Source organism: Equus caballus, chromosome 10 (assembly GCF_041296265.1).
Source record: "Equus caballus isolate H_3958 breed thoroughbred chromosome 10, TB-T2T, whole genome shotgun sequence".
Taxonomy (NCBI): domain Eukaryota; kingdom Metazoa; phylum Chordata; class Mammalia; order Perissodactyla; family Equidae; genus Equus; species Equus caballus.
The window spans coordinates 11266235-11278236 of NC_091693.1; the positions used below are offsets into that span (position 1 = coordinate 11266235).

The 12002-nt window shown below is 36.2% G+C and overlaps 1 pseudogene; it reads right to left on the reverse strand.

Moving 5' to 3' along the window:
- Positions 1–8397: 8397 nt before the first annotated feature.
- LOC102148802 (mitogen-activated protein kinase 6 pseudogene) lies at positions 8398–10015 on the reverse strand (annotated as a pseudogene).
- Positions 10016–12002: the final 1987 nt, after the last annotated feature.

A 12002-nucleotide genomic window follows, 5' to 3' on the forward strand; every position in this document is an offset into this window, starting at 1 on the left:
ATTGGCAACACATGTTAGCTCAGGGTGAAACTTGCTTAGCAAAAAAAAAAAAAAAAAAAAAAAAAAAAAGGTAAAATATCCACAATATAAAATTTGCCATTTTAACCATTTTTCTTTTTTTAACCATTTTTAATTGTACAGTTTAGTGGCATTAAGTACATTCACATGGTTGTGCAACCATGACCACTTTCCATCTCTAGAAGTTTTTCAAACTGAAACTCTGTACCCATTGAACACTAACTCTCCATTTCTCCTTCATTTTTGAATAACGCTTTTGCTGTATACAGAATTCTTGGTTGACAGTTTTTTTCTTTCAACACTTTAAAGATGTCACTCTGTTGTCTTTTTGCTTGCATGATTTCCAATGAGAAGTCTGCTGTAACACTTATATTTGTTCCTTGTAGGTAATAGGTATTTTTTCCTCTGGCTGCCTTCAAAATCTTTTCTGTCTTAGGTTTCAAGAAATTTGAATATAAAATGCTTACATGTGGGTTTTTTAGTATTTACTCGGTTGGTGTTCTTTGAGCTTCTTGGATCTGTGGTTTGGTCTTTGTCACTACTTTTGCAAAAAACTTCAGCTATTATTTGTTCTAATATTTCCCCTGTCTCATCACGGCTTTCTTCTTCTTCTGATATTCCAGTCATCCATGCTACACCATTTGACAGAAGGAAGGATGGAAGAGGGAGAAGGAGAAAGAAATAGAGGGAGGAGAGGAAAGGAAAGACAAAAGGAGGGAGGGGGTGAGATGAGAGAGAGAATGAAGGAATAAAGAAGGAAGATATAGGGGGAAAGTCTTTGAAAGAAGGAAGAGAGGGAGCGGGAGAGAAAGGGGTTAGAAAGAGAAAAATGAGGAGAAAAGAGAGAGAAGGGAGAAAGGGAGATAAGATTAAGTGAGAGAGTAAGGAAGGAAGAGAAGAAAAGGAGGGAAATAAAGAATAATTCTTAAAATGATAAAAACATAATTCTCAAAGTAGATGTTGTACATGTGTCAAAGATTATTTAATTCATTGGAGGGAACCAGGTGTAAAAAAAGCTGGTTCAAAAGATAAATTAAATTTAGGATTTTTAGAGTTAAAAAAAGAAATTCTGAGTTAAATACAAAACTGATTGTCTAATTTTATTTCATTTTTTTAACTTGGGGAAAAGTCACCTTTTCTACGAAACAGAAAAGTCTACATGCGTTAGCAGTTTTACAGAGTTGTAAAAAGCTTAGATCCTGATCAATTGTGTAAACAAATTGACACTCCATTTCAGAATGAGATTATATTTAAACAGGCGTGTTAGAAAATATGCTACCAAACAGAAAAGATAGTCATTAGACATAGCAGTTTCACAGAATTGTAAAAAGCTTAGACCCTGATCAATTGTGTAAACAAAGTGACATTCTATTTTGAAATGAGGTTATCTTTAAATGAGTATGTTACAAAATACAGTCACGCACTGCATAAAGATGTTTCAGTCAATAATGGACCGCATGATGTTCACAAAATGATGAAATTGCCTAATGATGCATTTCTCAGAGCATATCCTTATCATTAAGTGACACATGCTTAACATGTATGTGTATGCTTACTTGTATGTGTATGCTTAGCTTGACTTGAAAAAGTTCCATGACCACTTTTCCCTTGTTTCCATGTTTTGAATAATTTTTCTTAGCAGAGGAAATTCAAAAGCCCCATTCACTATCCTTTCTACTCTCCAATAGAAGAAGGACCCCTGTGTCAAATACATGCTGTAGAATTTCGTTGCTAAGACTTTACAAGTTTATTTTGGCTGGAACTGAAAGCAACAGCTATGCACTGACTGTACCTTCCTGTTGCTGATGAAAACATCTAGGAGGAGGTAAAAGGTCATGTGGATGCTCTCCCCACAGTTCCTCACTTTTATAAAGCTGGAAGAATCTTTGTCCCAACTTGAAGACTCCATAGACCACTGAAAACATAAAATCATAGAATTCTGGAATCCTAAAATGTTAGAATGACAAATTCTGAGAACCACCAAATCTTAAAAAAAAATGCTAGCTTGGGGAGGCTGTCTAGCTCCATCTTGGAACCATCCCATAAAATATCTCCCATAATAGGTCTTCTTAGACTATGCATGAAGATCTCCCAGAGTCACTTACCTTGCCTCCCTAGAAAAAAAATTCACTTCTAGGTATTCTCCCTTCTACTGCAGCCTGAACAAGAAGCTGACAGATTTCTCCAAGTTTCCATGGTGAGGCGAAATGAGAAAGGACATTCCTTCTCCATTCAGCTTTTCCTTGTCCCAACTGCATTGTCCCAGCAGCACTCTAATTTTCATTTTAGCAATTATTTACTAAATGCTCACTGGATGCCGTAATTTATTGAATTGCTCCCCAAACCTCAAAAGATCAAAATAATCACTTGGCCCATTTTCTATATGGGGAAACTGAGGCACAGATAATGTCGAAGGCTTATCCTCAGGGAATCTTATGACCATGCCATTTTATAACCATTTAACCATGCTAAAAGTCCTCCATTGGTTGAACTCTTTATTATTTGCCAAAGTCTATGTTAAGAACTTCACATGCATGTTATCTCAGATTTCAAAAACCCTGTGAAGGAGGTACTATTGTTATCATCTCCAAAATACAGATGAGGAGAGGCTCAGAGAGGGAGGCTCACTTTTCTATGGTCTTCATGACTCAGTTTCAGAATCATAGAGTGCTACTCCCCATATTCTATTATCTGGGACATGAACACCAGAGCCAACTGAGCCCTCTTCACTGTCTTCCCCCACAGGGAGGTGGAGACATGGGGGTGAGTTGCAGTCCATGTGGAGCTCCTGATATCAGCAAGCATCTGAAGAACTTCCTGGTGCTCTTGCATCACCTGCCAGCATCCACATCAAGCCCAGATCTCCAGCTTTGGAAATGCACCCCTAGTGGTGTGCTGGTAAATGATCAACAGCCAGCTCTTGAGGATGAAAAGCTCTGATTTATGGAGTTTTCTGGGTTTTGTGGCGTAAATACAATTTCAAGCAACCAACCAACCTGATGTCACTGGACATGGAGTTGGGAAGAGATGTGCATATAGTATTTTCATCATACAAATACAAATAGACATAAATAACCTCAAGAGCATAGCTAATCACAAAATAACTAGGAAGTGATGTCTTGATATTTATTACTTTCTTTAAAAAATATAATGAATTCAATTTTAAGTTTACATAATTTAACTAACAATGACTGTGTTTTACAGTCAGCTCACACAATTCCTGAACATTAATAACCAGATATTGTGCCAACTCCACCACACCACTGCCCCTCATGTATACATGTTCTGCATCAATCTCTGCTGAGACCCTTGCCCAGGGGAGAAGAGAATTTCTGAGGGCAATAACTAAGGCTAGAATTCAGTACATACGTGCTGGTGTGGTCCTGTGCTGTGAGTTGTTAGGGGCATCTTTTACGGAGGTTGGTAAATAGCTGACTCAGACACTTCAGGACCACCTTTCACCAACATCCCCATAATTCAACAAGTGAAGAGGCGTCCAGGACCCTGCTCCATCTCCAGCCAGTGTCTGCCTCTGCTGCACCAGTTAAGTATTTGTTAAAATTATGTTATTGAGGTCATATTGGCTTATAATGTGTAAATTTCAGGTGTGCATTATTCTATTTCAGTTTCTGTATAGACTATTGTGTTCACCTCCGATAATCTAGTTTTTATCTGTAACCATACAAATGTGTCCCTTTACCACTTTTGCCCTCCCCCCCAACCCCCTTTTCTTCTGGTAACCAATGATCTGTTCTCCTTATCCATGTGTTTGTTTATCTTCCACATATGAGTGAAATCATAGATGTTTGTCTTTCTCTGTCTGACTTATTTTGCTTAACTTAATACCCTCAAGGTCCATCCATGTTATTGCAAATGACACGATTTTGTCTTTCTTATGGGTGAATAGTATTCCATTGTATATATATACGACATTGTCTTTATTCATTCATCCAGTGGTGGGCACTTTGGTTGCTTCCATGTCTTGGCTATTGTGAATACTAATGCAATGAACATAGGGATGTGAAAATCTCTTTGAATTGTTGATTTCATGTTCTTTGGATAAATAGTAGTGCGATAGCTGGATCATATGGTAGTTCTGTTTTTAATTTTTTTTGAGAAATCTCTATGCTATTTTCCATAGTGGCTGTGCCAGTTTGCATTTCCATCAACAATGTTTGAGGGTTCCCTTTTCTCCATATCCTCTCCAACATTTGTTATTTGTTGTCTTGTTAATTATAGCCATTCTGACAGGTGTTAGGTGAAATCTCATTGCAGTTTTGCTTTGCATTTCCTTGATAATTAGTGATGTTGAACATATTTTCATGTGTCTGTTGGCCATTTGTGTATCCTATTTGGAAAAATACCTGTTCATATCCTCTACCCACTTTGATTGGGTTGTTTTTTTTTTGTTGTTGAGTTGTATGAATTATGTATATATTTTGGAAACTAATCCCTTGTCGGATATATGATTTGCAATATTTTCTCCTGGTTGGCGGGTTGTCTTTTCGTTTTGTTCATGGTTTCCTTTGCCATGCAGAAGTTTTTAGTCTGATGGAGTCCTATTTATTTCTTTCTTGTTTCCCTTGCCTGAGTAGGCATAGTATTTGAAAAGATCCTGCTAAGACCAATGTCAAACAAAGTCCTGCTTATATGTTTTTCTCGGAGTTTTATGGTTTCAGGTCTTACATTCAAGTCTTTAGTCCATTTTGAATCAATTTTTTGTTTATGGCGTAAGATTACTGATTCTTTTTCATGTGGCTGTCCAGTATTCACAACAGCACTTATTGAAGAGACCTCCCTTCCTCCATTGTATGTTCTTGGCTCCTTTGCCGAAGATTAACTGTCCATAGATGTATGGTTTTATTTATGGACTTTCAATTCTGTTCCATTGATCTGTGTGCCTGTTTTTGTGCCAGTGCCATGCTGTTTTGATTACTATAGCTTTCTAGCATATTTTGAAGTCAGGGGTTGTGATGCCTCCAGCTTTGTTCTTTTTTCTCAGGATTGCATTAGTTATTCAGGGTCTTTTGTTTTTCCATATAAATTTTAGGATTCTTCATTCTATTTCCATGAAGACTGTCATTGGGATTCTGATTGGGATTGCATTGAATCTGTAGATTGCTTTAGGTTAAGATAGACATTTTAACTATGCTGATTCTTCCAATCCATGAGCATGGAATATATTTCCATTTCTTTATGTCTTCTTCAATTTCTTTCAATAATGTCTTATATTTTTCAGCATATAGCTCTTTCACCTCCTTGCTTAAATTTATACTTAGGTATTTTATTCTTTTTGTTGCATTTATAAGTGGGATTGTATGCTTGACTTCTCTCTCTGTTAGTTCATTATTAGTCTATAGAAACACAACTGACGTTTGTATGTTAATTTTGTACCCTGCAAGTTTGTTAAAGTTGTTGATTATTTCTAATAGTTTTCTGGTGTGTTGTTTAGGGTTTTCTATACACAGAATCATGTCATCTGCAATCAGTGACAGTTTTACTTCTTCCTTTCCAATTTGCATTCCTTTTATTTCTTTTTCTTGTCTAATTGCTCTGGTTCAAACTTTCAGTAGTATGTTGAATAAGAGTGGGAAGACTAGGCATCCTTAGCTTGTTCCTGTTCTCAGAAGAATGTTCTTCCATTTTTCACTGTTAAGTATGATGTTGGCTCTGGGTTTGTCATATGTTGCCTTTATTATGTTGAGGTATTTTCCTTCTCTACCCATTTTATTGAGAGTTTTTTGTCACAAATGGATGCTAGATCTTGTCAAATGCTTTCTCTGCATCTATTGAGAGGATCATGTAATTTTTCTTCTTTTTGTTAATGTGACATATCACATTGATTGATTTGTGCATGTTGAACCATCCCTGTATCCCTAGAATAAATTCCAGTTGATCATGGTATATGATTCTTTAAGGTATTGCTGTATTCATTTTGCTAATATTTTGCTGAGGATTTTTGCATCTATCTTCATCAATGATATTGGCCTGTAATTTTTGTGTGTGTGTTGTCTTTGGTTTTGGTGTCAGGGTTATGTAGGCCTTGTAGAATGTGTTAGGATGTGTCCCATCATCTTCAATTTTTCAGCAGAGTTTGAGAGGGATAGGAATTAAATCTTCTTTGAACGTTTGGTAGAATTCTCCAGAGAAGTCATCTGGTCATGGAGTTTTGTTTTTTGTGTGAGGTTTTTGATTACTGTTTCAATCTTTTTACTTGTGATTTGACTATTAAGATTCTGTCTTTCTTCTTGATTCAGTTTTGGGAGACCGCATGATTCTAAAAATTTATCATTTCTTCTAGGTCAGCCAATTTGTTGGCATATAGTTTTTCATAGTATTCTCTTATAATTCTTTCTATTTCTGTAGTATGCGTTATAATTTCTCCTCTACTTCTGAGTTTATTTATTTGAGTCTTCTCCCTTTTTTTCCTAGTGAATCTGGCCAAGGGTTTTTCAATTTTCTTTATCTTCTTGAAGAACCAGCTCTTAGTTTCATTGATCCTTTCTACTGTTTTTTTGGTCTCTATTTCACTTATTTCTGTTCTGATTTTTATTGTTTCCCTCCTTCTGCTGACTTTGGGCCTTGTTTGCTCTTTTTTTCCCCCAGTTCTGTTAGGTGTACTTTAAGATTACTTATTTGAGATTTTCCTTGTTTGTTGAGGTAGGCCTATATTGGTATAAGTTTCTCTCTTAATATCCCTTTTGCTGCATCCCAAAAGTTTGGTATATTGTGTGCTAGTTTTCATTTGTCTACAGGTATTTTTGGATCTCTCCTTTGATTTCTTCATTGATCCAGGGTTTGTTCAGTATCATACTGTTTTGTCTTCATATATTTGTGATTTCCCCAGCTATTTTCTTATAGTTGATTTCTAGTTTCATAGCATTGTGGTTGGAAAATATGCTTGACATGATTTAAATTTCCTTAAACTGATTGAGACTTGCCTTGTTTCCCAACGTATGGTCTATCTTTGAGAATGTTCCATGTGCATTTGAGAAGAATGTGTATTCTGCTATTTTTGGACAGAACATTCTATATATATTTATTAAGCCCATCTGGTCTAGCGTTTCATTTAAGGCTACTGTTTCCTTGTTGACTTTCTGTCTGGGTGATCTATCCATTGATGTAAGTGGGTGTTGACGTCCCCTACTATTATTGTGTTGCTGTCAATTTCTCCCTTTAGCCCTGTTAGTAGTTGCTTTATACACTTTTGTGCTCCTGTGTTAGGGGCATATATATTCATAAGTGTTACGTTTTCTTGGTGGAATGTCTCTTTTATCATTATATAGTGCCTCTCTTAGTGTCTCATTATCTATTTTACCTTGGAGTCTGATATAAGTATGGCTATATCTGCTTTATTTTGCTTGCTATTTGCTTGGAGTATCATCTTCCATCCCTTCACTCTGAGGTTATGTTTGTCTTTAGAGCTGAGATGTGCTGCCTGGAGGCAGCATATTGTTGGGTCTTGTTTTTTAATCTAGCCACTCTATGTCTTTTGACTGGTGAATTCAGCCCATTTACATTTTGATTGATTATTGATATATAGGGGTTTAATACTGCCACTTGATCTTTTGTTTTCTGGATGCTTTATATTTCCATTGTTTCTTTTTCCTTGTATTTCTGTCTGTCATTTCAGTTTGGTGGTTTTCTGTGGTGGCTTTCTCAGTTTTCTCTTTATTTATGATTTTTGTCTCTCCTCTGATTTTTGTTTAGTAGTTACCATGAGGTTTGTATAAAAGATCTCACAGATGAGGTAGCCCTTTTTCTGATAGCTTCTTATCTGCATTATCCTATGCAGTTCCAGCCCTTTCTCTTCCCCTTCTGTATTATTGTTTTCACAACATTGTTCATTTTTGTGTTATGAATTTGTGACTCAATTAAAGTGTTTACAGTTATTTTTATGCTTTCTTTCTCCTTATTTTTTATGTTGTAAGTTTGCTAACCTGTTCTGATGGCTGCAAATTTATGATTATGTCTATTTACCTCCTTACTCAAAGCTTCATAAACCTTTGCCTTTTTGTTTCAGGTAGGAGGGCACCCTTCGACATTTCTTGTAAGGCAGGTCTAGTGGTGATGAACTCTCTCACCTTTCATTTTTCTGGGAAAGCTTTTATTTCTCTTTCATATCAAAAGGATGATTTCACTGGATAGAGAATTCTTGGAGGACAGTTTTTATCTTTCACTATTTTGAATATATCATTCTATCTCCTATCCTGTAGGGTCTCTGCTGAGAAATCCACTGAAAGCCTGACAAGGCTTCCTTTGTAGATCATTTTCTTCTCTCCTGCAGCCCTTAATATATTTTCTTCCTCATTGACTTTTGCCAGTTTTAATATTGTATACCTTGGAGAAGTTCTTTTTTGCTTTGATGCAATTAGAATATATGCTCATATAAGGATGGGAAAGCACTTCTTCTGCTGTCAACTGATCCATGGGGCTAAATGTCAAAATTTGTTCCAGGAAATCCAGTGCTTCTTGACTAATTCCTGGAAGCAGCTGAGTTAAAGGTTTGTGTGGCTCAGTCATGTCATTTCTAATGTAAACTGGAATTACACTGAGAAGCTCCTGAAGATCTTCCTCATGTGCAACAGGAATAGATTCTAAAACCAGCTGCATCTGTTCAAGTTCATGTGCACCTGCAAAGAGGGTTTTACCAGTCAGCATTTCAGCGAAGATGCAGCCTGCAGCTCACATGTCAATGGCTTTAGTATAATTATTAGGAGAAAGTAAAAGACGTGGAGATCTGTACCATTTAGTAACCAATCCTTCAGAAAGATGACCTTTATGGGAATAATGGGGATCCATGATCCGTGCAAGACCAAAGTCACCTATCTTCAGCACCAAGTCTTCAGTATTAATGAAAAGATTAGCTGGTTTGAGATCTCTGTGCAGTACGTTTGCAGAGTGAATATATTTGGGCCCACGTAGCAGCTGATACATGAAAAGCCTGGCATGCTCTTCCAGTAAAGGGCCCTGCTCCAGCACATTAGGCAAGTCTGTCTCCATGTACTCCTGAACAATGTAAACACTGTTCAGTTCGGTAAGAGAGCCCACATCGTCTGTTACCTGGCTTCCACTGGGACCAAGAATTTCAAACACTTTCACAATGTTATCATGGTCAAGTCTTCTAATAATTTTGATTTCACGTAGAGCATGTTTGACACTCTGGGGATCAGTAAGGACAATTTTCTTGATGGCTACTCTTTTTGTCACAGTCATTGTCTACAGCAGAAAAAACCAAGCCATTGCCTCCACAACCCAGTGGTTTAAAGTCCATATACCTAGAGCCCAGATCAAAACCATGAATGTTCACGAGACTTTCAAATTTCTCTGCCATTTTGAAACCCTTACTATTGCATTTTCCTTTCGAACTGTTGAACTTGTGTAAACAAGGAAAAAAACTGGGATCAAAAGGAAAGATCTTCCAAAAAGGGAGAAAAAAATAATTTTGCTTCCACAGCAAGATGGTTTCTTGATGTTCATTGCATATGCCAACCAGGCCCCTTGACTTCCCCTTAGATGTAAAGCTCAAAAAGCTCTACTCATATTGAGAATTAAAAAGATTTCAGTACTCATAGTTCAAGAAAGGGGCAGCAACTATGGAGACATTTAAAGAAAACACTCAAAGAACTCAAACGGAATGAAATGACATGCTATGCACTCAGATTTACTGTGCTAAACAATTTAACATTTAACAAAAATGTAAATAAATATGCACACAGCAGGCTTCTATGAACATTCTCCTCACAGTGCAGATATGTTCAGTGTTGGCCTGGTCCTGAGCAGCATCATTCTAAGGTGCTGGTAAGCACTATTTCCGTCTTGCTTCTTTTCTTCCTTTGTTGCTATATATTTCAACAGGAAGCCCTGACGGCTGTTGGTTAACAGAAGATGTCTTTTGTTAGTGATCAGGTGGCTCCAGCTCATCACAATCACAATCAAAGCTACAGTCCATCTTACTCTGATACAACGGACTCCTCCGGCTCATCGGGGCAGTGCGGGGCCCGCGGACAGCCCCCACCATCGGCTCAGGTCTCCCGCTGTGCTGACGGCAGCGGCGTCTCCGAGGCTCTTGCTTTGCCGCGGTCGCTGCCATGTAACCCCCATCCAAGAGAGAGGGCGACGGAGATTTTCTATTTCTTAATGGTTCAGTCTTGATAGTTTGTATGTTTCTATGAATTTATCCATTTTTTATTTCTTAATGGTTCAGTCTTGATAGTTTGTATGTTTCTATGAATTTATCCATTTTTTATTTCTTAATGGTTCAGTCTTGATAGTTTGTATGTTTCTATGAATTTATCCATTTTTTTTCTTAATGGTTCAGTCTTGATAGTTTGTATGTTTCTATGAATTTATCCATTTTTTAAAGGTTGTCTAATTTGTTGCTGTATAATTGTTCATAGTAGGCTTTTATGATCTGTTGCATTTCTAAGGTATCAGTTGTAATATGTTCTCTTAGATTTCTCATTTTATTTATGTTAATCCTCTGTTTCTTGGTGAGTTTAGCTAAAGATTTGCCAGGTTTTTTTTTTTCAAAAAAATGAGCTCTTAGTTTCATTGATCTATTCTATTGTCCTTTTAATCTCTATTTCATTTGTTCCTGCTCTGGTCTTCTTATTTTCTTCCTTCTGTGAACTTTGGGCTTTGTTTTCTCTTTTTCTCATTCTTTGAGGTATAAATTTAAATTATTTATTTGAGATTTTTCTTGTTTCTTGAAGTAGGCATTTATTGCTATGAACTTCCTTTTGAGAATTGCTTTTGCTGCATCCCCTAAGTTTCGGTATGTTTTATATTTCCATGTTCATTTGTCTCAAGGAATTTTTAAAATTTTTCTTTCAATTCATTCTTTGACCCACTAGTTGTTGTAGCATATAGTTCAATTTCCTCATATTTGTGAATTTTCCGGTTTTCTTCTTGTAATTGATTTTTGGTTTCATATCATTGTGGTCAGAAAAGATGCTTGATATGATTTAGTGTTCTTAAATTTATTAAGATTTGTTTTGTTGACTAACATATGATGTACCCTGGAGATTGCTCCATGTAAGCTTGAGAAGAATGTGCAGTCTGTTGCTTTTGGATGGAATGTTCTGTCTATATCTGTTAAATACATTTGGTCTAATTCGTCATTTAAGGCCAGTGTTTCCTTATTGATGTTATGTCTGGATAACCTATCCATTGATGAAAATGGATATTAAGTCCCCTACTATTATTGCGTTGTTGTCTATTTCTCCCTTTAGATCTCTTAATATTTTCCTTATCTATTTAGGTTCTCATATGTTGGGTGCATACATTTTTCCATATGTTATATCATCTTGCTGGAGTGACTCCTTTATCATTATGTAATGACCTTCTTTGTCTCTTATTATCATCTTTGTTTTATAATCTATTTTGTCTGCTGTAAGTATAGCCCTAGTCTTCTTTCGGTTTCTATTAGCGTGGAGTATTTTTTCCATTTTTTTTGTTTTCACTGCTTGTGCATCCTTACATCTGAAGTGGGTCTTTTGTAGGCAGCATATAGATGGATTTTGTTTTATTTTTATTTTATTTTTTTTATCATTTCAGCCATTATTTGTCTTTTGATTGGAAAATTTAGTCCGTTTACATTTAAGGTAATTATTGGTAGGTATATACTTACTGCCATTTGGTAATTGTTTTGCGGCTGTTTTGTAGTTCTCTTATTTCTTTCTTGTTCTCTTCCTTTGTGATCTGATGATTTTTGGTAAGGTATGCTTAGATTCCTTTGTCTTTATCTTTTGTGTCTCTACTATAACTTTGCTTTGTGGTTACCATGAGGTTTACATATAACAACTTATATTTGTATCTATTTTAAGTTTACAACAGCTTTAGTTTGAACACATTCTAAGGATCTACACTTTTATGCCCCTACACACATTTTATGTTTTTGATGTCACAGTTTATATCTTTTCCTCTTGTGTATCCCTTAAGAAATTATTATAGTTATAGTTATTTTTACTTGTTTGTCTTTT